This window comes from Sphaeramia orbicularis, chromosome 21 (genome assembly GCF_902148855.1).
Source record: "Sphaeramia orbicularis chromosome 21, fSphaOr1.1, whole genome shotgun sequence".
Classification (NCBI taxonomy): Eukaryota; Metazoa; Chordata; class Actinopteri; order Kurtiformes; family Apogonidae; genus Sphaeramia; species Sphaeramia orbicularis.
In genome coordinates this window covers 4,764,628-4,788,582 of record NC_043977.1, presented here as the reverse complement: position 1 = coordinate 4,788,582, position 23,955 = coordinate 4,764,628, and the positions used below count along the sequence as shown (strand labels likewise).

Here is a 23,955-nt window from a genome sequence, read left to right as displayed (position 1 = left end):
ACCAATATTAAAAAGTACTGTATTGATATTTTTAGGTATTTATTCAAATGCAGATATTGTGGAGGTTCATTTTAGTTTTTTAGTTTTTCTTTTTTGTTTATATTTTATTTTATTATTATTATTTAACACTCTTATTAAATAATGGTAGTTCCTTTGTTGGGATTGAACTAAAATAATGTTCTCATGTTGGGTATGAACTAATAGAATATGAACATTTGAACAGGATCTTAAACTGTATTGTCTGTAAAACAGAATGTCAGTTTTAACACAGGAAAATTTTGTGATATAACATTAGATCCTGTTGAGATCAAATAAAAATGTGTTTAGTATTTGTGCAGATTTCTGGTGTAATTCCATTCTTCCAGGAATTAACCTTTTAAAAAATAAACAAAACCAATAAAAAACTGCCTTTTTTACAGTATCGTGTCATATCAGGATATATCGTATTGTGATCCTAGTATTGTGATTTGTGTTATTCAGATTCTTGCTAATACAGAAAGAGAAGCAGAACTGGAAGCCTGGAGCCCAGGAGCATCACAGTCTTTTGACCGTCATGTAATTTAAGAATTCATCTTTTGTTTGTATAAATTTAAGTTTTAAGTGAAGACAAGAAACAGAAAAGTTGGATTCCAGACCCTTTGTTTACTGATACGTGTCATGTGCAGAAGAACTCTGAGGTTCACGGCTAGTGAGCTCTATGCCGCACTCACAATCATCAAACATTGCACAGCATTTTACAGTCTGGTTAGCGGAAACTGTTAACCACAACTACAGTGGAGCTGTCTGTCAGGAAAAAATGTACTTTATTAAACAACCCAAACCTAAAGTCCAAGCTGTCATACAGACCTGTCAATCAAAGCCTGACACAGCCAACATAAAGGGTTATACTTGACCTGAGATCTAATGAACGGAGGAACAGTTTACAGATGAATCACCTAAACTTAGAAACGCAGAGGTTCCAAATAAACCGCTGACTGGAATGACTCCTGGAAAAAAATGACTTAGTATTTTGGTATTTTTAGAGTCAAGTCCAGTAAAAATCTAAGGGAGCCGGGGCTTTATAGAGCCAAGCCCAGTGACCCTCAACTTTAAGATATTTTCATGTTGGCTTCATTTTGGAGCAGGGGTCGTTACCCCATGGTCAAAATCTAATGCAAATGCAACCATTAATAAATGAGCGGTTGACTATTAAATGATTTGGTAACTAATTGGGTCATTGATAATTGGTGTGAGTGCGGCGTAGAACTCACTAGCCGTGAACCTCAGTTCTTCTGTGCATGACACGCATCAGTAAACAAAGGGTCTGAAATCCAACTTTTCTGTTTCTTGTCTTTACTTAAAACTTAGATTGATACAAACAAAAGATGAATTCCTAAATTAAATTACCATGACGGTCAAAAGACTGTGATGCTCCTGGGCTCCAGGCTTCCAGTTCTGCTTCTCTTTCTTTACGTTTTTATAATCTTTGCAGCCAATAGGATTGCATCACACAATGATGTCAAGACTGATGCTATTACACTGGTCAACAACAAATGTATTGTTTAAGTTTTTTGAGCTGATTTAGGATAATTTTGGTGTGCTGAATCCAAAAATCACATTAATTTTGCTCAATCAGGTCAACTTTCTGAACTATGCTACATATTGGCTTTTTAACATTTTTGCTTACATTTATGGGCATTTTCACATCATATGATACAAAATTCTTTCATATTTCTTGCAATAAACGAGTTCTGAAGATTTTACTTTTGCCAATTTATGATTAATGTTTTTTTTAATATTACAGGTGAATGAAATGGCTTCGGCTAGAAGATCTTGCAAAAATAAGCCAGACGTATTCTGCTACATCTGTGCTGAATACACCATTGTACCTAACAGGAATCAAGTCACAAGCTTCATAAAGTGTGCTTACCAATCTTATTTTGGTATTAATTATTATATTTTGTGAGAAGATCAAATTTTTCAAAATCAAATTAGCAAAAAAACCTGATCTGATTGAGAAAAACAGATGTCATTTTTGGATTTAGCGGTGCATAATGGTCCTAATTCAGTTGAAAAAACCTAGACAAGTTGCAAAAAACATTTTTTTGTAACCCAGTGTTATTATTCAACATTCATATAATATGCATAAACTATTAATAAGAAATCAAATCTAAATGTAAATATTAATTTTTAAGTGAAGCACAAAAAATGGCTCTAACAATTGGTTTAAGTATTTCTTTTTAACTCTTTCGGTGCCAGACAGTTAAGGGGCTAATAAGCCTTAAAAGTGCCACAGAATTTGGCCGTTCTTCAGTATTCCGCGTCGTTTTTATAATCGAAGTCTGAATCGTCATCAGAACTCATTTTCTAGCAGATGGGACTGTTTTGACAGATCGCTGTGTTTATGATATTACTACAAAAATGGCCATCTAATTTGCATATGATTTCATTCATAAATTCATTCATAAAATTTCCCAAGCAGAAAACGAAACGCGAGCTCTTCCTTGGTCAAAAACCGCTCGGTAACATCCGACCAATTGCTACTTAGATTCAAAACGCACCAGACGCAGCCGATTCATTATTGATCGTAATTTGCAAGAAGATTTGAAAGAACGTCATCGAAATGTGAGAAAGAAATGGGGGTGGATGGTTTGTTTGTACACAAATATGGTGTGTTCTCCAAAGCTGATCTGATCGGCCCGTGGCACTTTAAAGGTTGTATTCGTAAAGCCGATTTAATCGGCCCATGGCACTGAAAGAGTTAAGGAACACCAGTCTGAACTGCCTGATCTCAGCTGCTTAAATTTTATGATCTCTTTCCTCCTCTGTGACAATAAACAAAACATTTAAGGACGTTAGTTTGGCCTTAAGGGATATTTTACAGCCCAAACAATGAAGTGATGAATAGACAATGAAATTAACTGACAGTTGCAGCCCTAAGCACCTGGCTTTAAAAAAAAAAAAAGTGTTAAATTCTGATACACAGTTGAAAACATCAAACATTGTGCTGAATAATAGACCTTTGACTAATGGATGGATAATACTGGCACAGATATTGTGAGTTGGTTTGAATCGGGGGGTAAATTTGATCTAAAACAGCTAAAGAAAAAAAAAGAAACCATATGTCTCCAACATTTCAAACAGAAAACTCACTTTGATCCCAGAGACATGACCCTCAATCAGGCTCCAAACTAACTCTCAGCAGTAACTTAGACACAGCATGGTTTCCTGCAGAAAATGGATCTCCTGTGTAGACCACTTCACTTTTTCACTGGCTTCTGTTCTCCTGCAGGGCACAATGTTATTGGCCCATAAAGAAGTTGCCTGGCTCTTGGTAGGAGGCAAGACTGGAGTTCTAAACCCAGTCGTTTTCATACTCCTCATGAAAACAGCACTGCTTTAAAAAAAAAAAAAAAAAGGTGGGCCGAGACAGATGGGGGAAGATAGTGAAAAGTGATTGATGCCGGTTTGCAATTAAGACATTCTGAAGGGGCTGTGACGCTGCAAAGATGCCAACAGCCTCATTCTACCTCAGAGGGATATGTGTATGAAGTATGGGGAGAGATATATTTGCTTATTTGTCAAGGAGAGGCTCAGAGCAGTCTGTTATTGTGCGCCAGCTGAGTGGTGTATTGTATCAGTACTGGGTGAGGTGGCTCTGTGCCAGAAACATTTTCTACCAGCTGCTTTGGTTGTCTGGAACGCAGTTTTAAATCAACTTACTTCCTTTAAAATGTCATGCCCATTTCTCTGGAGGGAAAGAAGCAGCATACTCTGATCTCCCGACATATATTATATTTCTGTAGGGTTCCATAATGCTGCTGCTTTGCATTTGTGTCGTTTTGGTTGTGACAGTGCAGAGTAGGGATGCAACCATATGAAAATGTCATATCACAGTTATCATTATTATCGCGGTATTGTTGAAATTGTGCTCAAAATGTTCTAAAAATACTTATGCACGCACTGAAAGAATTTAACCAAGTTGTATTTTGAAAAAAAGAACAACAACAACAACAAAAAAACAACTAAAATAATTGGCACAATGCACTTTCTCTTTGCAGAAACATTCAAGTATTAACCCTTAGTGGTCTGAGCCTATTTTGGCTGTTTTTCAGTACTTTTGATTTTGCTTTTATAAATTATATACAGAAATGTTTACTATAACCATGTTTGGGATCTTTTTTTTCCACCACAACTTCATTTATATCAGCTGCCTATTATTTTTTCACTTGAACCTAATATATATCAACATAAAAGGCCAGAAAACACAAAAAAATATCTAATCTATCTATCTATCTATCTATCTATAAAATGGGATAAAGTTATTAGAGTTATTTATTATGGACGACCTCATCACTATTTTATAACTTATTTTATCCCAGGTGATTTCTTTATTAGTGTTGACCCTGCATCAAAATTTCATTCTGCAGTGCATCTGTCTGTCGGTCTGTCTATCTATTACTGAAAAAGAAACTAAAACAACTCAAACTTGATATGGAAACTGGTCAAACAATGGCCATAAGGTGCCATCTTTAATGCACATTTGTATGTTTGATGTTTACATGTTAATATTTGAATATTTCTGCCAACAAAAAGTACATTGTGCCTATTATTTCATTTGTATTTTTTGTTTTGTTTTGGGTTTTTTTTTTTTTTAAATACAACTTGGTTACATTATTTCAGTGTGCGTATAAGTATAAATACCGCGATAATAATGATAACCGTAATAATTTTGGTCACAATAACCGTGATATGAAATTTTCATATCGTTACATCCCTATTCGACACGTCACTGGAGGAGAAGCACAGGTGGAAATGATCAAATGAATGGGATGCATTTCAGGACCCTGGTATCGCTGTCTTACTGTTGCCGCATACCTGGACAGAGAATATTAGTCAGAGGCCGGTCAAAACGCTTTCCGATAAAACAGTGGTTGAACCGAGTGCGACAAAGCAGTTAACTGTCCAGCTACTGCAAAGCTAATGGTCTGACAGTAGTGCGCAGCCATGCAATACTGAAAGTGCTGATGCTGGGGCTCCTATGTACAAAACAATAATTTTGACAGAGCCTCCTCCTACTCCTCCTCCTCGTCTTCTTCTTCCTGAGAGAAAACAGATGCTGAATCGTCCCGTCGACCTGGGGGAGAACACTATGTCTTCATGTCGCCTGAATGCCTGTACCATCCTGACCAGCGACAGCATACTGCATGTGTCTGTGTCTGCTGCTGCTGCTGCGTGGATGCAGGATGCCCTCAGCTCCTCTGCTGATAACCCACTACCCCAGATTTCCAACAGGCTTCCAGGCAGCCAATGACACAATCCCATTAATAAGTGTTGCTGCCTGCTGCTAACTGCTGTACTGAATCCAAAGAGAGAAAATGAGAGAAAGAGCGAAAACCTGACAGCCTTGATTAAACTCCAGGGATTATCCTCGCTGCTGAATGGTGAGAAAAATAGAGACCGGCCTGGATAGGTCAACGCAACGAGACAGATTTTTTTGCAGCACGCCTCACAGTACACAAGATTTATGATAAATTTAGAGTTTTAAATTTGATCGGCCTGAGCTGAGATGATTCCACAGTACCTTTGGCGAAACAGTGGAGACAGTAGATTAGAAGTGCTCTGCTTTATCAATCTCTCTGATGCAAAATGCATCAGAGAGATTGATGAAATCCCTGTGGTGCGTGTTGCCCACATGGCTTAGCTGCTATTAATCTCGCGTCTAAATCTCACAAATCACTGACGTTGCAAAACTTAGTCAAATACCCTCATCTGGATGTATGTCACCTTAACTGGCGCGCCATCCAAAACCTCCCTGGCGTTGTGCCTGCGTGGGGCAGATGGGAACGCATTCAACACCATTTATATGTGGTACGTTTAGAGCAGCACGCCACTTGTACTCAAGCATGGAGAATAGTCCATTAAAATATAATTTGCATGGCTGGGTTGGAATTAGAATGTTCTGGAACTGTTTTTACAACGCTTCCAATATGCTGAAAGACGAGCCGATGACTCCATTGGGTTTCCTAAGTGTAACTACATTTCACTGACTCATTCTGGTACAAGAAAATCAGTTATCAGCAGTTACGATCAGCAAAATAAAATCAACAGGATATCTACTGCTGGCACTCCCCACCCCCCCAACTCCTCCTTGACATCACGCAACATGATCAAATGGAACGCACTCTGAATGTCAACTGGAGGGCACAGTTGGGTCACGGTTTGATCCCACAGAGAAAGTGACAGAATTAAATATTACTTATGACTCCATAATTCCTACAGATTAAAGTGCGGTCTTTGGAAGAGACAAGTTGCTCAAGAGAGGAAAAAAAAAAAACAGCAAGAGCTTTCATTGTTGAAAATCTGATAGAGATGAGTGGGCCGGACTTGGATTTCTATGCATGTCACCAATAATATTACTCGACATGTTTTGCCTCCTGCCCCTGACATTGACCCAGATTTTCCAGCCAAATCAACCTACATATATGGAAAAAACCAAACACCAGTACATGTACATATATTATTTAGAAGCCCAAGGCTGAAACCGCGTGATGTTCTTCTGTAAAAGTCCCTCGCACAAAAGGTCAACAGCCACACAATCGCTCACATGCAAGTACAATGAAATGAGCCAATAAATCAGCTGTTAAATTAAAAGCCGTCTCAGGGTGGATGTTGGGTTTTAATTGGTCAATGCTTTAATCATGATCAACAAAGAGAGCCTGACAATGACACTGGGATCGTGAGAAAGAAAATGTGCATTGTGCAAATTTTACCCAGAGATGTCTGGCATTGTACCTCGGGAGTGGTTGTTTGAGAACACAGTGGCATCTACGTGTAAACAAATGTGATAATAAAATCCATTATGGTGCGCAATAGTCTGTAAATTCCCCACAGATCAAGCCAGTTTTTTCATAGAACAGAAGAGTCAAAGAATCTCAGTGACAGAGGTTAACCCTTTTAAGACTGCCATTATAACAGGCCGCCTACGTGTCTTCATGTTTTCTTTGCAATAAAAGTGTCAGAAAAATGTCTTTTTTGCCAATGTTTTTGCACCTTTGTTTTCAGGAAGAACTTAACTTTCAGTATCTGGCCATTAATTATCATTATTACAAATAATAAAGGCTTAAAACAGTGTGTGAATGTCCATAACAAAACCTTCTGAGATGGCAGAAATAAACTTTCAACTATTGTGCATCTACTGAAACATGCATTTTAGTTTTGAACATTCAGTTTCCATATTATGGCTTCATATTTTTTGTTATTTCCAGTTTTTTTTAGCCTCTGTGGAAGTCTCTGAAACAGGTCCTTTCTACTTGTCCTATAGTCCCACATTGCTGCCATTAAGTGTTATATATGGTCGGAAAGCTCAGGATCTCAGCTTTTCGATGCCATTTGAATCTTACAGTGCAAACGGTTCAGGAGTTACAGTAACTTGAATGCTGTAAAGTGTAAAATGCAGCGCCGGAGAGATTAGGGATGTAACCAAGAGATTTTGGTGCAACGATTATCGTCAGAGAAATAATCGCGGTTTCACGACTACTACAATTATTTTGCAGTAGTGATGTCCCGATCAGGATTTTTTTGCTTCTGATCCGATTTTTTGGGGGATTAGTTTTGCTGATACCAATCCAATACCGATCCGATATGGAGTTTTTACAATGAAATTTTGATTTAAATTTGGAGTCATTATTTATAGGTTGTTATGCTATTGTTTTACTGTAGATCACATTTGGTCTGAATGTTGAACCTGAACTAAAACAAGTATGACACCTTTGACTCTTAATAACTTCAGAATCATTTTTGCACTTTCCAAATTCATACTGTGGGACAAATTAGAACCTTATATTTTCCACTGCTGTAGTGTGCGTATGGACAGGTCCGTCCAGGTGTTATATGGGGGTGTCGTGTGTTAGTGATGTGAAGCAGGTTCCTCGCGGGTCAGGTTGAGGTGGGTCAAAAGAATGTCAGTTCATTTGCAGGGCGGGTTGGGTCGGGTCCAATAATTCCACAAAAGCCCCGCGGGTTGAAAAAAACCAGACTCACACATCACAACCAGACCTCATAATGAGTACGAGCGCAGAGTGACAGTGAAACTTATGGACGCTTTACTAGTTCCTCTAAGCCTCCCACTGGGGCCTGGATCGGCCCGATCTTGTGACTAAATCCAATCTGATCCAATCTTCTAAAAAAAATGCCAGATCGGCAGCCGATACCGATCTGAAGATTGGATCAGACGTCCCCATTTTGCAGGGGTTTATACGTTGTGGGGGTGCAGTCTGTACCGCACCCCCACGAAAGTGAAAGTGAACCTAAACGTGCGTTACTAATTCTTCTACGTCTCCCGCTGTTGTGAAGCATCAGACTATTTTATAGGCCTGTAACGGTACACAAACCGAACCGAACCACTTCGGTACACACCTGTTCAGTTCGGTACACAGCTGTACCGAAACGGCACAGTATGTTGAGAAAAAGAAAAAGGAACGAAAGACGTTGTTTGATGCGGAACTTTAAATCCACGCAAGTTTCACACAGACATATGGAAGGACGCACACATTGACCCGAAATATGAAATAGCAGCTGATATAAGGTTTAAAAAAAACAACAAATATGATGTGAACCTGGAAGGAAGAGACTGAAGACCCTCCACCATCAGCCCAGTCCAGTTTGGATCAGTTCAGGTTCAGGTGAAAGACAACAACCAGGAAAGAGACGGAGATAAGACGGACGTTGTTTGGCCCCTAGGAACTACGGTAGTTCTAAAACACTGACACTAGCTCTGTCTGTCTGTCTGTCTGTCTGTCTGTCTGTCTGTCTGTCTGTCTGTCTGTCTGTCTGTCTGTCTGTCTGTCTGTCTGTCACGCACGCTATATAATAGAGGAATAAATAGAACGTTGAAAGTATGTAAAGTTTCACTTTCGTTTCACGACAGCGTTCATTACGTTAGTTATAGACCGCACCCCCAGGTATATAACTGCGCCCCCCCCCCCCCCCCCCCCACCCCCCTCGGCTCTGACAAAAAAAATCCCCCATGCACACACACACACACAAATACACACAGTGTCCTAAACAGTTTGTTCTCTGTCCTAAAATAAATAATTTAGTTCATTGTGTTGTCAGTGTTTCTCTTCAGTTTGTTTCAACAGAATACCAGTTTACCCTCTTGTTAATGTTGCATTTCATGTGGAATTTTTTTGTTATTTTTATGCAGAATGTGAACTGACAGAACTGTGATTTGATTTTTGTTGTTTGTTCAAAACTACCTTTCAGGGAAAAGTGCAAAACTAATGTTTAAAATACATTTAGTAATATTAATAATTTATTTTATTTTCTATTTGATTTGTAGCAGCAGAATTATATTATTCCTGTTTTTCTATATTCTATTGTCTCCAAAAATTGGGGGAAAAATGTTACAAAATTCATAAATGCATTAATAGAAATTTTGAGGGGGTTTCTTTCTTCCCGTACCGAACCGAAAAAACCGAACCGTGGCTTTGAAAACCAAAAACGTACTGAACCGAAAATTTTGTGTACCGTTACAGGCCTACTATTTTATATAGTTGACCTTGTGATCAAACAGAGTGTGTTTACTGCATCAGTTCACCCTTCCCAAAGCCTGTCTGATGGTCTGAAGTGAAGAAGAACGGCCTTACTCTACCAAAGCTGTGCAGACAAGATTGTTGTGAATGGGTTGCGCAATGGTAGCCTGATGATGGTAATGACGGTAATGAATGCCAACTGTATGGAAACGAAAGTGAACCCGCATTGAAAATATATTTACTTTCTGAACCATCCGTCAGCTGGTTCCTTCTCTGTCATTTTCACTCGTGGAATGTTGAATGCAGTGCTTCTGTAACGTTGCTTTCGTTCCATGCGGGAAGCACAAATTGGCGTGTCTCTGGTTCCACTTTTCATCTACTGTACTTAATGAGATGATTTTTGGCAGCCTTGACGATTAATTAACTGTGACATTTAAAATCGTGATTAATCGTAACCCCATGACATCGTTACAACCCTAGGAGAAATTGACGTAGTTAAAGGGTTAAAGTCGTCCATAAGAGTCGACCAGCAGCAGCAAAGGACCATGGGATGTACCATAGAATCCACAGGCTGGGTTACAATTCCAGAGTCCCCATCACTGATCCATGGGAGACAGATTAGATGTCAGCACTGTGACGGCATTTATATGCACAAAGTGTTCTGTTTTTGCCCTGATTCTGGAAAAAAAAAAACATCTTAATGAGTCATTTACATGGCTAATGAAAGCCAATATTCCACTAATACTCCTGTTTACATACAGCCAAGTCAACTCTGATCATAATGAGGGTTTTTACAGTTTTTTTGCACAGGTTGCAGACATTCCACTGTGTAAACTCAGCTACCTTGTTTAGTTCCATCAAACTAGTGAATTTTTGCCACACAATCCGTGTATTTCAGGGTATTTTCCTCCATCAGAATCCACAGGGCGCTCTGGTGGATCATCCGGTCGATTGCATACCACATATCACGGCAACAGTACGATCCCAACAAACAGTAAACACGCTAAAAACTATCTGCAGAGCTGGAGCCGATAGTTAATATTGGGCTTCTCAATTGGAAATATTGATTTGAGAGGATATAATATGTACTTTAAGATTTAAAAGGTCGCTCCCACTGACTCTAGTGTTGTGATGTGTTCATTCCCTGCTTTGAGTTTGATGTTCAGTGATTCAGACTCATGTAGGCATTAGTTTTCTTTGACCTAGTGTTCAGTATAAGAGTCTGCCTTTTTTTATAACCTATAAACAGTCCATTTCAGAGACCAATAACATGGTTTCACTGTCAAAATCCCTGTAGGTGGCCTGGCCAGATATCAGTCAATTAATGGTAATTGGCCTTGTCCTGCTCTTAACTAATGATTTGACAATATGACCTTTAAAGCAGCGTAGGACTGTCATCACTAATTTTTCTTCAAATTCGTAAAACCCCAGTGATATCCTAATTATCACTAATCCATTACTCTTTCTGTACTTACACACCTAAATCACTTCCTTCACGGCGAACAACTTCAAAGATGGCTCCATGACAAGCAGACTGTATGTTTACATGCCAAATCGATATGTCACTCGGGCCTTTTCGGAAATCTTGTCGCAAAGTGCATTGTGGGAATGGGAATTCCACGCAGCCGCAACAGCAACAAACATGGAGGCAACAAGCAACATGATTCTGTTGGGTTTCTGTAACTTGGCTTGAGAGTCTGGTTTCGACCGGCTCGATATGTAAAGTGTCATGTGATAACTTTTGTTATGATTTGGCGCTATATAAAAATAAATTTGAAGCAATTAAACTGTGTCTGCTACCAGGTCAGAAGAAATGGAAGGAATCACTGTAAGTCACTTGTCATCTTATAATACAGGGTGTGCAATGGTGAAAAACAATGCTTAGACATCAGTTTTATGGCATTTTCGGAATATGTCATTGTGTAGGTTTATCATACACGCCTCAAAAGTGTACAGAGTATGGCCACGCCCTCAGCGCTCACTCGCTTCTTACAGTACGTGTAGTGGACATGGTTTCATTGCTTGTTGTGTCCATGTTTGTTGCTGCTTTGGCTGCGTGGAATTCCCATTCCCACAATGCACTTAGCGACAAAATTTCCCAAAAGGCCCGAGTGACGTATCGGTTTGGCATGTAAACAAATGGACTGCTGGTGATGGAGTCATCTTCGAAGTTGTTCACCGTGAGGGAAATTATTTAGATGCGTAAGACTAATGGATTAGTGATAATTAGGATCTGACTGGTGTTGGACACATTTGAAGAAAAATTAGTGATGAAAGTCAAAAGCTGCTTCAATAAAATCACTTTAAGTCACCTTTAACTGTTGATATTGCCCATATCCAAAAGTCTGTTGATATCCTCCGTGATAATGTTTAAGAGTAGGGGTGTGTATTGGCAAGAATCTCGCAATATTATACAAATCACAATACTAGGATCAAAATATATCATCATCTGTTAATAGGGCAATAGTTTTTTGTTTTGCTTCTTTTTTTTTTTTATCATTTCCTGGAAAACTAACATCTACTTCTCTCAGACAGTAAAAAGTGCTTTTAGGACGCTTTAACGAAACATTATTTAACAAATCAGTGTTATCAATTTCAAAAAAATACATGTATGACCTGCAAGATCACAATACTACTTTTGTCAAATACAAACAACAGAGCAAAATGCCCAAATGAATATATATATATATATATATATATATATATAAATGTATATATATATATATATATATATATATAAATGTATATATATATATATATATATATATATATATATAATTTTTTTTTTTTTCTCATTGTTTTTATTGCAGTTTTTTTGTTTCACATTCAACAAAACAGTGTCTTCCAAAGACTAGACACAAAACAAAACATAACATACACTACAGCTCTTACATAAGAAATAAAACACAAAAATATAGCTTGATACAATAGGTGGTAGGTCAGACGTATAATGTACGGGAGTCATATTTATAAAAATAATTGAAGTTCACAACAGTTCTTTTAAAAGGGTAGATGAACGGTCTGGTTCAATATCGTCCAAAAATGGGCGCCATACTCTGTAGAACTGATCTGCACTGTTATGTATGATGTTGGTCAAATATTCTAGGGGGATCAGTTCCAAAATTATTTCAAATGAATATATTAAAAAAAGACCTCGCAGGATTCCCAAAAATTTAACTAACAAAAACAAATATAAACCTCCGTCATATCTGCATTTGAATAAATACCTAAAAATATCGATACAGTACTTTTTAATATCGATACAGTATTGTGAAATGAAATATCGCGATATATTGCAGAACCGATATTTTCTTACACCCCTATTTTAAGAGTAGGTGTGTTCCTCATTCAGAACATTTAGAAATGTGGTCTTTTATTTGGATTCATCCATCTTTACCAGAGGATCTTTGTCTTTACTCCAACTGACTGTAAACGGGCGCCATGTGTCGCTACATGCATCATAACACGTGAATTAGATGCATTTTCAAAACGTCCAAAGAAAGCTCCCAAATCCACAATATCGTTGGCGTATTCCATGATCCACTCCACTGATATAAAAGGTCTAATTCTGAATACGCAGCATCTGTTAAACTCAGAACAACAGTGTAATACTAGCCTGCCTTTAACTCACTAAACTGTCAACTTTCAGGATGATTTGTCTTCATGTGCTCACATTCAATTACAGCAATCTGAAAACATAGTCAGCTATGAGCTTCAGAGCTCTACATTATGAAACTTTCATTGTGTTTTCCTGCCAGACAACTATTTATCCTGGTTAAATATGACCCCACCCAACAAACACCCAAGCTCCACCCCCTCAACAATGGTCTTTATTTACAGTACAGCTCTAACTACTCAAAGACACTACGACTAATAGATTTATGGAACTTGACCCTGCAGCTGCTAGTCAACATGACAAAAGCTCAAACAAGTGTGATATAATTAATCCACTGGGCAGATAATTGAAAAAAAGGACCAGATGACCGTGAGGAATAACTGCCTATTGCATTAGTTTTAAATGACTCAGGTCTAATTTTATAAAGCAGTGGCACAGAACAGATAAGGTGTGCCAAGATACCCATTATGCACACACTTCTTTTCCCTAGAAGTATAAAGTTGATGAAAGCCCAATAACACAGACAGGGTAAATGTTTTAATCCTGTGAAGTGCCGTTATCTTGTAAAAACACAAAGCCAGATCGTATGTACTCATAAAGTCGGCATGTAATACTTTAAATGGATTAGAGGAAGTAGGTGCAAAAAGATCCAGTACCGGCATTTTCTAGACTGAGATCTCTCCCACTGATGTTGGAGCCTGGTGATGGGATTTATTTAGGCGATTAGTTTGGACCATTCCATGAAAATGCCGCCCATGAGGTTTGCTATTTGGTGTAACTACTGCAGTTGATGTTCTTTCCGAATACTCAGGGTGTGTAATGCTTACCAGGTCCAACAACTTTAAAGAGATCTCCCCAATTATCAGCCATCGGGAAAGCTCGTATGAGAACTCAGTAGGGTGCAATTTTTCACTGATACAGTATACGACACACTAAAATGTTCCCCAGGCTGCTGAGCATTAGCTGCTTCAGCGTTGCCTGTACAACAGGCAGTCAAACACTCGGCCTGGCTTAGTCTCACTTAACTGAATGGCGAAAACAGCTGTTCTAGACTTAAAGCAACAATGAGCTGAATCAAAATTACAGATTTACTATTATACCTCCAGAAAATGTGGAAAATATGTTAAATTAAACAACACAGGGGGAAAGTACAGAAGGAAAATGTGACATGTAAATACTTGTGTGTGCAACTGGGGATGAAATATGGGCAAAAGTCTGGGCCAATATTGATGCTTAAAGTGACAATTTTGTTTTCTGTTTGTTTTTTGTTTCTGTTCTTGTTTATGCCACTTTTGTGCCGCAGAAACAAAAAAACTATATTATGAAAATACTTCACCTAGTTCAGACCAAAGACTGTGACAAGACAAGTTGGAACCTGCAGCTACTTGCAACGCTCTGAAACCCTGTTAGGTTCAGACCAATATAACCAGACAAAACCGTAGATCATTTCAATAGAAAAACTCTGTTCACTCTATAGTTATGTTGGAACTGCAGGCTTTTCAGGCTTCTACCTTAAACTTGGTATTTATTATGTTAGTTAAGGAGTTGGTATTATATCTAATTAGAAAAGAATACATGGAATTTACCCGGAAACAACTGACGGTAAAACTTCACTTCATAGCAGGTGAACTACAGCTGTAAATACTAAGACACACACAGCAGATGTGCTTCCATTACACTTCTGAAAAATGTGAAATATGGCATTTCCATAGTGTTGGTATGAATAATTTAAGCTGTGTGGGCTCACCAGCTGGTGGCGCTATAGGTTTTATTACTAATAAACAGAGGAAGAAGAGGAGCCTTATGTTGTTGTTTTCTATCTAAAATGAAAGCTGGGAATAATCTGGTCTCCTCTTCAGTCCACATTACCCGTTAAACCAGCCATGTTTTCACACTTCAGCTGAATATCTGGAAGGAAATTTAAGGCATCTGATTCATCAGTCAGCTGATGTTATGTAAGAATTCTTCTGTCAAAATTCACATCAACCAAGCAAAAATTGGCAACTCTTTTTAACATTGTGCCATTTCCATGAATGTCTCCCAGTGCAAATGTTTCTAATACCCATTAAATTCATTTATCAAAATACACATTACAAATGGAGACGTTCTAAAACCAGCCTCTGACAGTTTGACAAACCAGTCACTGGCAACACATTCAGACAGTTCAGTAACATTTACCAACGACATTTTAAAATAGTGTCTGAATGTGTGTGTGAATGGGTGAATGTGAGGCTTGGGGCACCATGAAAGTATAGAAAACGTGCTACATAAGCGCAGTCCATTTACCATTTAGTTTTGTCTTGTCACAAATCTCTGGTCTCATCATCCAGCACAAATTTAATGTTAAAAATGTATGAAAAACAATGACCCTTAATAAGCAAAAGATGTACAAATACATCGCTTGAATATTGGCTGTAGTTGCTTTCCAGTGACCCTCAAATTGCACAAATATAATTTGCACATAAAAATGAACCTAATGGAAAAAACGACAATTTCGCCAAAAGTCTCATTTATTCCATTTGTCGATGAAGTTTTTGCGCTGGCAAGAGGTGGTTTTTTGGGCATAGCGCAAATGGTATATCACACAAAACTGCAAATGGAAAGACCTTTTCTTACAACTAGAGTCAGGTGAATTAAAAAAAAAAAAACAGATGTTGACGGACGTTACAACAAGTGAAGAAGAAGAAGAAACATGTCGTGGTATGTGTGAGCACACCAGAAAGCCCAATCATTTTTTATCATCATCATTTTAAGCGTCTTTGAGTACTTAGAAAAGCGCTATATAAAACCGATGTATTATTATTATTATTGTTATTCATTCATTCATTTTCTGAACCCGCTTTATCCTCACTAGGGTCACGGGGGTCACTTGGAGCCTGTCCCAGCTACATAGGGGCGAAGGCGGGGTACACCCTGGACAAGTCGCCAGTTCATCGCAGGGTTATTATTGTTATTATTATTATTAATTTAGTACAAGATAAAGAGGTAATATATAATAAAAATGAATATATCTGTAAATCAACACCATATTTACGTTCATTGTCATGTTTATGGAGTGACTTCTCGTGTCATCTCGCGATAATAAATAAACAAATCATTGCCAGTGTGATTTAATGGAAAAACCGACAGTACGCACTTCTGTTTTTTTCGACATTTAGTAAATATCGGTGAAGTTTTGCGCAGATGTCCAATGGAAAAGCGACTAGTGTCAGATATTGATCTGTCATCTTACATAATGAAGATGTCTTTGTTAAGGGGACATAAATAACAACCAAAATGAAATAAAGAAGCAGAAGATAACACTGGAATCAACATCAGCTATTGGTCAAACTGTCATTTTGAATATTAGTAACAGCCTAGTATTTGACAATCGGTGATAAACATCATCCACTTCCATCTGTGAAAGTTCATCTTATACATCATTACCAAAGCTCGGCCCATACATCGGCGCCAACGACTAATGGATGAAACAGTCCCATGTGAGCTCTGCTTTGGTGTGATACTATTCAGACAGTTGACAGTATCAGTCAGTGGATTTCTAATATTCCACGGCTGCTGCATTTTCAGGGTCCATTCTGTGGCACTCCACATGTGAGCCGAGCCCCCCCCCCGCCTATCTCTGTTGATGCAGACGCACGCCTCACTACACTAAGCCGCACGGGCAGACAAGTGCAAACACCATTCATCACCATGGCACCAGGCGAGGGACTTTGGTCCTCTATACACACACACCACATTACCACCACCGCGCCTCACCCCGCGCTGTTCTTCAAGAGGCTTTTGGCACATTAAAACAAGCAGTGGCAAATTAAAGCAGGCAGGCCAACAGCACAGGGCTCGGACATTTTACATGATCAAATTCAAGCACTTTTAAGGGTCATTTTACCAGTTTTACAGAGCAGCACCTAAACACGGGTCAAATCCGTAGCTAGAGGAATAAATAGACTCGGGATCTTTTTTTTTTCCACTTTTTATCACAATGATGTACATTGTATTATGCAATAAACATCTAAAAATTATGTTTCATCATAGCGAAAAGTTTACAAATTAAAGGAGAACGCAAAGTTTTATCCAAAAAACAGGAAGCCACTTGGCGTTTTTCACTCACACTTGCACCGAGATAAAGATAAAGGCTACGTTTAGGCCACAGGTGTCAAACTCCAGTCCTCGAGGGCCGGTATCCTGCATGTTTTAGATATTTCCCTCTTTCAGCCACACCTGGTTCAATTAATGATCAGTTCATCATCATGCTCTGCAGAAACCTGATAACGATGCAATAGCTTCCAGGTGTGACGGAAGAGGGAAACATCTAAAACATGCAGGATACCGGCCCTCGAGGACCGGAGTTTGACACCCCTGGTTTGGACGGTAACAATCTGAACTGAAAAGGCAAAAGTGGTGTTGCATGAACGGCAGGTAGCATTAGCACCACTAAGACCAAACACCTGCACAGAACCGTTCGACTTCTCTTCCTGTTCTCTCCTCGCGCCAAATATAATCACAAAACAGGAAACAGCAATGCAATGAGATAACATAGTTTTGCATTTTCGATCCTTTAGATGGTGACGCGAGAGTGGAGCATTTTTAAGATTTCCACTCTGGAAGGTGGTTTCACTTATTTGCGTTTTCAACCCCCAAAAATGCTGTTGCTGTCTAAACGAAAGGCACATATGATAGAATATTTTGTAGTTCCCACCCGAGAGCGTTGTCGTGTAAACTGGGCCTAAGATAAAAATGCACCTGGAATCGACCTGAGAGCATCCGGTAATTTTCGATTTTGACATAAAGTTTTATTTTTCAAAACGTATCACCTCTCTTTAAAGGGGAACTAGGCAACATTTTTACCTGAATTAAACAGTTTCAAAGTAATTGTGACGGTTAAATGGAAGCCCTCCGCCTTCCTACTAGGGCTGAACGATATGGACAAAATTTCATATCTCAATATTCATGCCAGATATCTCGATATCGACACGATACAATATGACTACGGGTTTGGTGAAAACCAAGCATTTTTCAGAAAAATACTAACCTCATAATACAAAAGAATGTGGAAAGTGCAGTTTTATTTATAAGAACTCACTGCCAGTCATCAACATTAATATAAAGTACAAATAAATTAAATTTGTTGTGACTTCCAGAGCTGTACATGCAGGGCGAGCGCGGGGGAAATCTATATTGTTTACATCGTTGCTTTTTCGATATTAATATCTTGAATGTTCATATCTCGATATCGATATGATGACGATATATCTTTCAGCCCTACTTCCTACTAGCGCCTCTAAGGCCGAATATGCCACTTGCAACTTCTCAGTGCCATCCCTGTAGCCTAGCCTGGACGGAGCCTCAGGTTCCTGTTCACACGTCCCCCCCGGCTTTGTCTGCAGTCGCTAGCACCGAGCTGCTGCCATTAGGTGCAGAGCTTAAGACCAGCTCTGCTCTGGTTCCACAACCTCCTCTGTCAAGTGAAAACAAATGTCCGAAACTTCAATGTCCGGCTAAAGTTTCCCATTCCCCTCAGCTCCAGTAGCGTAGTCAATTGCTATTCTTTGCCTTCTCGTTGACGGCTTCATTGAAAACAAATGCACATGGTCAGAGGGGGAGGGTTAACGGTGGGTTTTTAGGACAGTAATATGTACTCCGAAACTGTAGGGGGAGCTCCACCGAGAAAAGTGCGACAAAAACAAGCGAAGAAGAACCAAAACAAGCGAAGAAGAACCAAAACGGTAAAATTAGGGATGCACCGATGCTGATACTCGGCATCGGCTCTGATAGTGTGTGTACTTGTACTCGTAAAAGACATCCGATACAAATGCACCGTTACCACTTACAGCCATGTGACGTTCACAGTTCAGTGCAGCAGGTACGAGGAGGAGGAATAATGTGTGTGGAGTGTGAAGAGTGTGGAGATTTTTCAAAATAAATGACGGTGATAAAAGTAACGCTGACTGACAGTAACGTTCCAGACACAGACAGATGCAGACGCAGCGTTCTGTCCGTCCTCTGCGTACATTCTTTCCGTTTACCAGGTGCTGGCGGATGCGTAAACAGAATGAGAATACCAGCGGGAGTATGGAGCGGTGCAGACCGCCTCCAACAGAAGTGAAAACCAAACTGATCACTCATTTCTCTTTTCTCTTCCTGCTGAAGCTAAACCTTTAAACCTCACCAGTGAAAACGCTGCAACATTAGTATCACATTAGTGTTTCCTCTGTCCTCTCCAGGTTTGTTATTACTGACTTTCTTCTTCTTCTTCTCAAAAAACTTTCCTCTTCTTCGTGGTATTTGTCCAGTATGGTTAATTCAGAGCGGTGCCCCCTGGTGGATTAATTGACAAATGCTCATTCCAACACATTAAATGTCAGTAGCAGCACTTTGTTCCAGTCAGACTAATGACAACGACAATAAAGCACATTTACAAAAGGAACTAACAACTGGAATGGGATTATTAAGGACTCGTATCAGTACTCGGTATCGGCAAGTACTCAAATGTAAGTACTCGTACTCACTCTGGAAAAGAGTGGTATCGGTGCATCCCTAGGTAAAATGTTGCCTAGTTCTCCCTTAAGTAGCTTTGGTTGTAATTGCAAGCCCCTTCTGTCACTTAAACTAAAATTCAAGCACTTTTCAGACCTTGAAAACACAACATTGAAATTCCAACACTTTCAAGGATTTCAAGCACCTGTACGAACCCTGCAGCAGAGCTACTAGACCGGTCATCCCTCAAACCAAACCCACACACTGCTCTGTTCCAAGACTGAACTAAAGGGCTGTTACTTTTTCCAGGAGCCTCTGTAACTTCTTTTTCCTTTTGTACCACTCACTCCACTTCACAGTCACCTTACATCACACTGTTTGTTTGATCAGTGCGGGTAATAAAGTTCCCATCTGGCTTCCTGACTGAGATGCGAGCCAGTAAAAGGTGGGACATATTTGTGAAAAACCACAAGGAGAACAAGAGGGAACACACACGGAAAAGTTTTATCTGGTCCTGGTGGGATTTAACAGACAGTAATAAAGGGTTAAGAGCCGAACCACTTAATCAGAGACAAAAAAAATAGAGGAGAACATGAGCAGGTTCTACAGGTTTTCCTGTTGGAATACGCAGCCACATACAAAATGTACAAATATTCTCACACATGCAAGTAAATATTACATGTTCAGTACATATCCACCCTTGGCTACTGTTCCATTCAGCTTATAGATATGTGTTGTCTAGAGTTTTGTATGTGCATTATTTCTGCTCCAAGTAACAACATTAAACTTTAATCTTTCATATTATAGCATTGGCGCTTTCAGCTGAAGCTATACCATACATTAGAGCTACCCTTTCCCTGGCTGGAGCCTTTCAGATTTAGTTTGGAGACCCTAACAAACAAACAAACAAAAAAAAAAACAACCTGGGAGATGTTTTTCACTGAGATTAACACTAGTGTCCATCCATGCCAGAGGTGTAAAAGTATCTGAACACCAGGTAAGCGCAGAACAAGGCTGAACTGAGCAGGACTCGGATAACTCTGACACATCTGCTGGTGTCTTCTGGGTTGGTGTCAGCAGTGGTTTGACTCCCTTTGAGTTACAAAGACGATGCTCAAGCCGCAGATGCAGGCAATTAGTGACCACACTTTTGATTCCCACCGCTAAATGAGCCTCGGTTTGGGTGAAAAGAACAAGACAAACAACGATGTAAGCGCAGTCCTGCTGCTATGTTTCATCCTTTAACCCATAAAGACCCAAACATCTACCAGTGATGAAAACCATCCACTGATCCAAACTGTTTAATACCTGTCGATCCACTAATCCTATCAATACTAGTAAATAATTGGCGTAAAAATACAGTTCTTCATCTTTTCATGGTCGTCAGATATGACTTATTTGGATGCTCAGAATCTCCGTAGTTACCATGGAAACAACATCATCTTCTACAACATTGATTCGCCAGTAGAACCCATCAATGACAGTGGATGGACACACTGGGTTTACGTTCAATTAATGACAGATTTCACTGAAAAAGTCCCTTTTTCTTCCATTGTCTCTGTTTTTGATATAACATTCAGCTTTAATTTGAGCTTTTACGGATATGATTAATAATAACTCTGGTCAACAACATATTTATTGTTGAAGTTTTTTGAGCTGCTTTAGGATAATTTTGGTGTGCTGAATCCAAAAATCACATTAATTTTGCTCAATCAGGTCAACTTTCTGAACTCTGCCACATATTGGCTTTTTAACATTTTTGCTTACATTTATGGGCATTTTCACATCATATGATACAAAATTCTTTCATATTTCTTGCAATGAACGAGTTCTGAAGATTTTACTTTTGCCAATTTATGATTAATGTTTTTTTTTTAATATTACAGGTGAATGAAATGGCTTTGACTACAAGATCTTGCAAAAATAAGCCTGATGTATTCTGCTCCATCTGTGGTGAATACACCATTGTACCTAACAGGAATCCTGTTAGAAAATGATTTTTTTTTTCTCTTAAAACCTATTTTGGGTGAGAACTATATAAAAAAATCAACTGATAAAGTCACAAAAATGTAATCAATTTTGTGAGAAGATCAAATTTTTCAAAATCAAATTGGCAAAAAAACCTGACCTGATTGAGAAAAACAGATGTCATTTTTTAGATTTAGCGGTGCAAAATGGTCCGAATTCAGTTGAAAAAACCTAGACAACTTGCAAAAAACATTGTTTTGTAAACCAGCGTAATCTGTAAATTAAATATAGGAAAATACCAGATTTAGAGTTAACTGCCTAAGACTCAGTTATGGGTTTTCTGTCCATGTTTGTGGACAAGTTTCACAGCTTTATACAAAAAAAAAAAAAAAAAAATCCACTGACTGATACTGTCAACTGTCTCACATCAAGCTAGAGCTCACTTGGGACTTTTTTGTCTATTCCTCTTTGGCATCAATACATCGACTGAGCTTTGTTAATGGTATAGAAGATGAAATATCACAGAAAAAGTGGATGATGTTGCACTGATTGCAAAATACTTGGCTGTTACTAATAGTTAAAATGACAATTTGACCAATAGCTGAAGCCAATTCCAGAGTTATCTTCTTCTTTATTTTACTGTGGTTGTTATTTATGTCCCCTTAACAAAGACATCTTCATTTTCACCTCCTAAGACTCATGAAATAATTTTAAAAATGCAACTGAAAAACGGTTGCATCATGATGCTTCTATTATAGGTAATTATTTCATTTCAAAAAGCCAAAACTTCTACTTTCCTGTCTCTCGGGAGGTTAAGAATGCAAAAATACTGAGCATATTATTAGAATGAATGGTGACAAATCACTTCAGAAAAGTTAAAAACAGAAGGGAACTGCAACAAAAGTAACACTGGGTCTTTGTTGGTTAAAGAAGGGGACAAACAAACGATGCAAGCTCAGTCCTGCTGCTGTTTCATCCCTTAAAGGCCATTTCCATTCCTTTGGAAAAATGAGCAAAGATACACACAAAAAAAATCCCCCAACCCCCTCCTGCACATAAGTGAGGAGGAATGAATGAGTTAGTTCGGAGGCATACGGAGAGACTGAGCCAAGTGAAGTTTGCAGAAAAGTTCCAAACATGTGCAACAAAGTAGGACAAATCTGCAACTATAGCAAATGTTCGCAGCTGTTAGGGGTTTTTTTTGCACCAAGTAGTCAATGTGAAGATGCCCAACTTGCCTCTATCTGTGGAAGAGTTGCTCCCTCTCGTCGTAAATCCTCTCCACAGACAAAAGTAGGATCACAGAGGAGATTGTCCGAAGTGTGGAGCGCGTCCCGGAGCCCGTCCCCGATGCCTTCAGTTCAGTGCAGAGCCGCTGCTGTGTGCGCCGCGCACAGGCTGAACCGAACCCGCACTGTGACTGGAGCTGGGAGTGGGCTGGGCTGGACTGGACTGGAGGTCCACCGGCCGAAGGGAGTGGCTGCAGCCGCGTCTCCGGTTAGTTCAGCGTCCCCTAATCACCTCCAGCGTGGGGGGGAGAGGGAGGTGGGGCTGTGCTGCCTTCACGTGTCGTCGGAATTACTGAGGTTTAACACATTATCCGCTCAGACGCACAAGTCCACCCACACTTTTTATTTATTTATTTATTTATTTATTTATTTAGTCATCAAATCACATCAGAAACATCAATTTGTTAAAGCTAATCTTTTTTGTAGTTAAATAGGAGAATTTTTACGACGGCGTATTAGGGCCACATAAGAAAAAAGAAAAAAAAAAAAAAAAAAACGTCGGTCACTACAAGAATAAAGTCATTATTTAACTAGAATAAAGTCATTATTTAACTAGAATAAAGTCATTATTTAACTAGAATAAAGTCATTATTTAATGAGAATAAAGTCGTAGTTTTAAGAAACTCATTAATTGACGAGAATAAAGTCATTATTTAACGAGAATAAAGTCATTATTTAACTAGAATAAAGTCATTATTTAATGAGAATAAAGTTGTAGTTTTAAGAAACTCATTAATTGACGAGAATAAAGTCATTATTTAAGGAGAATAAAGTCATTATTTAACTAGAATAAAGTCATTATTTAATGAGAATAAAGTTGTAGTTTTAAGAAACTCATTAACTGACGAGAATAAAGTCATTATTTAACGAGAATTAAGTTGTAGTTTTAAGAAACTAATTAATTAACGAGAATAAAGTCATTATTTAACGAGAATAAAGTCGTTATATTTCGAGAATAAAGTAATAATATAATGAGAAGTTGTACCTAATCATTGATGTAGAACTGTGAACATTTAGTGCAGTTCTGCTGTCATTAGTCTGAGGCCTTTGAGGAGTTTGCACACATTTGGGTTTGTTGGAAGAACCGAACTGA

General features: G+C 38.7%; 1 protein-coding gene across 10 annotated transcripts in view; it reads right to left on the bottom strand.

Annotated features, from left to right (window-relative positions):
- myo1b (myosin IB) overlaps nt 1-23,060 on the bottom strand; it is a 194,257-nt gene extending 171,197 nt beyond the window's left edge. For 3 of the 10 annotated variants that reach the window (XM_030125377.1, XM_030125376.1, XM_030125378.1), the window contains exon 1: nt 22,812-23,058. The gene's annotated coding sequence lies outside the window, so the exon portion shown is untranslated. Of the gene's footprint in view, nt 1-22,811 lie in introns of all 10 variants that reach the window. The other 7 variants (XM_030125371.1, XM_030125372.1, XM_030125374.1 and 4 more) reach the window with 4 other exon arrangements.
- Nucleotides 23,061-23,955: the final 895 nt, after the last annotated feature.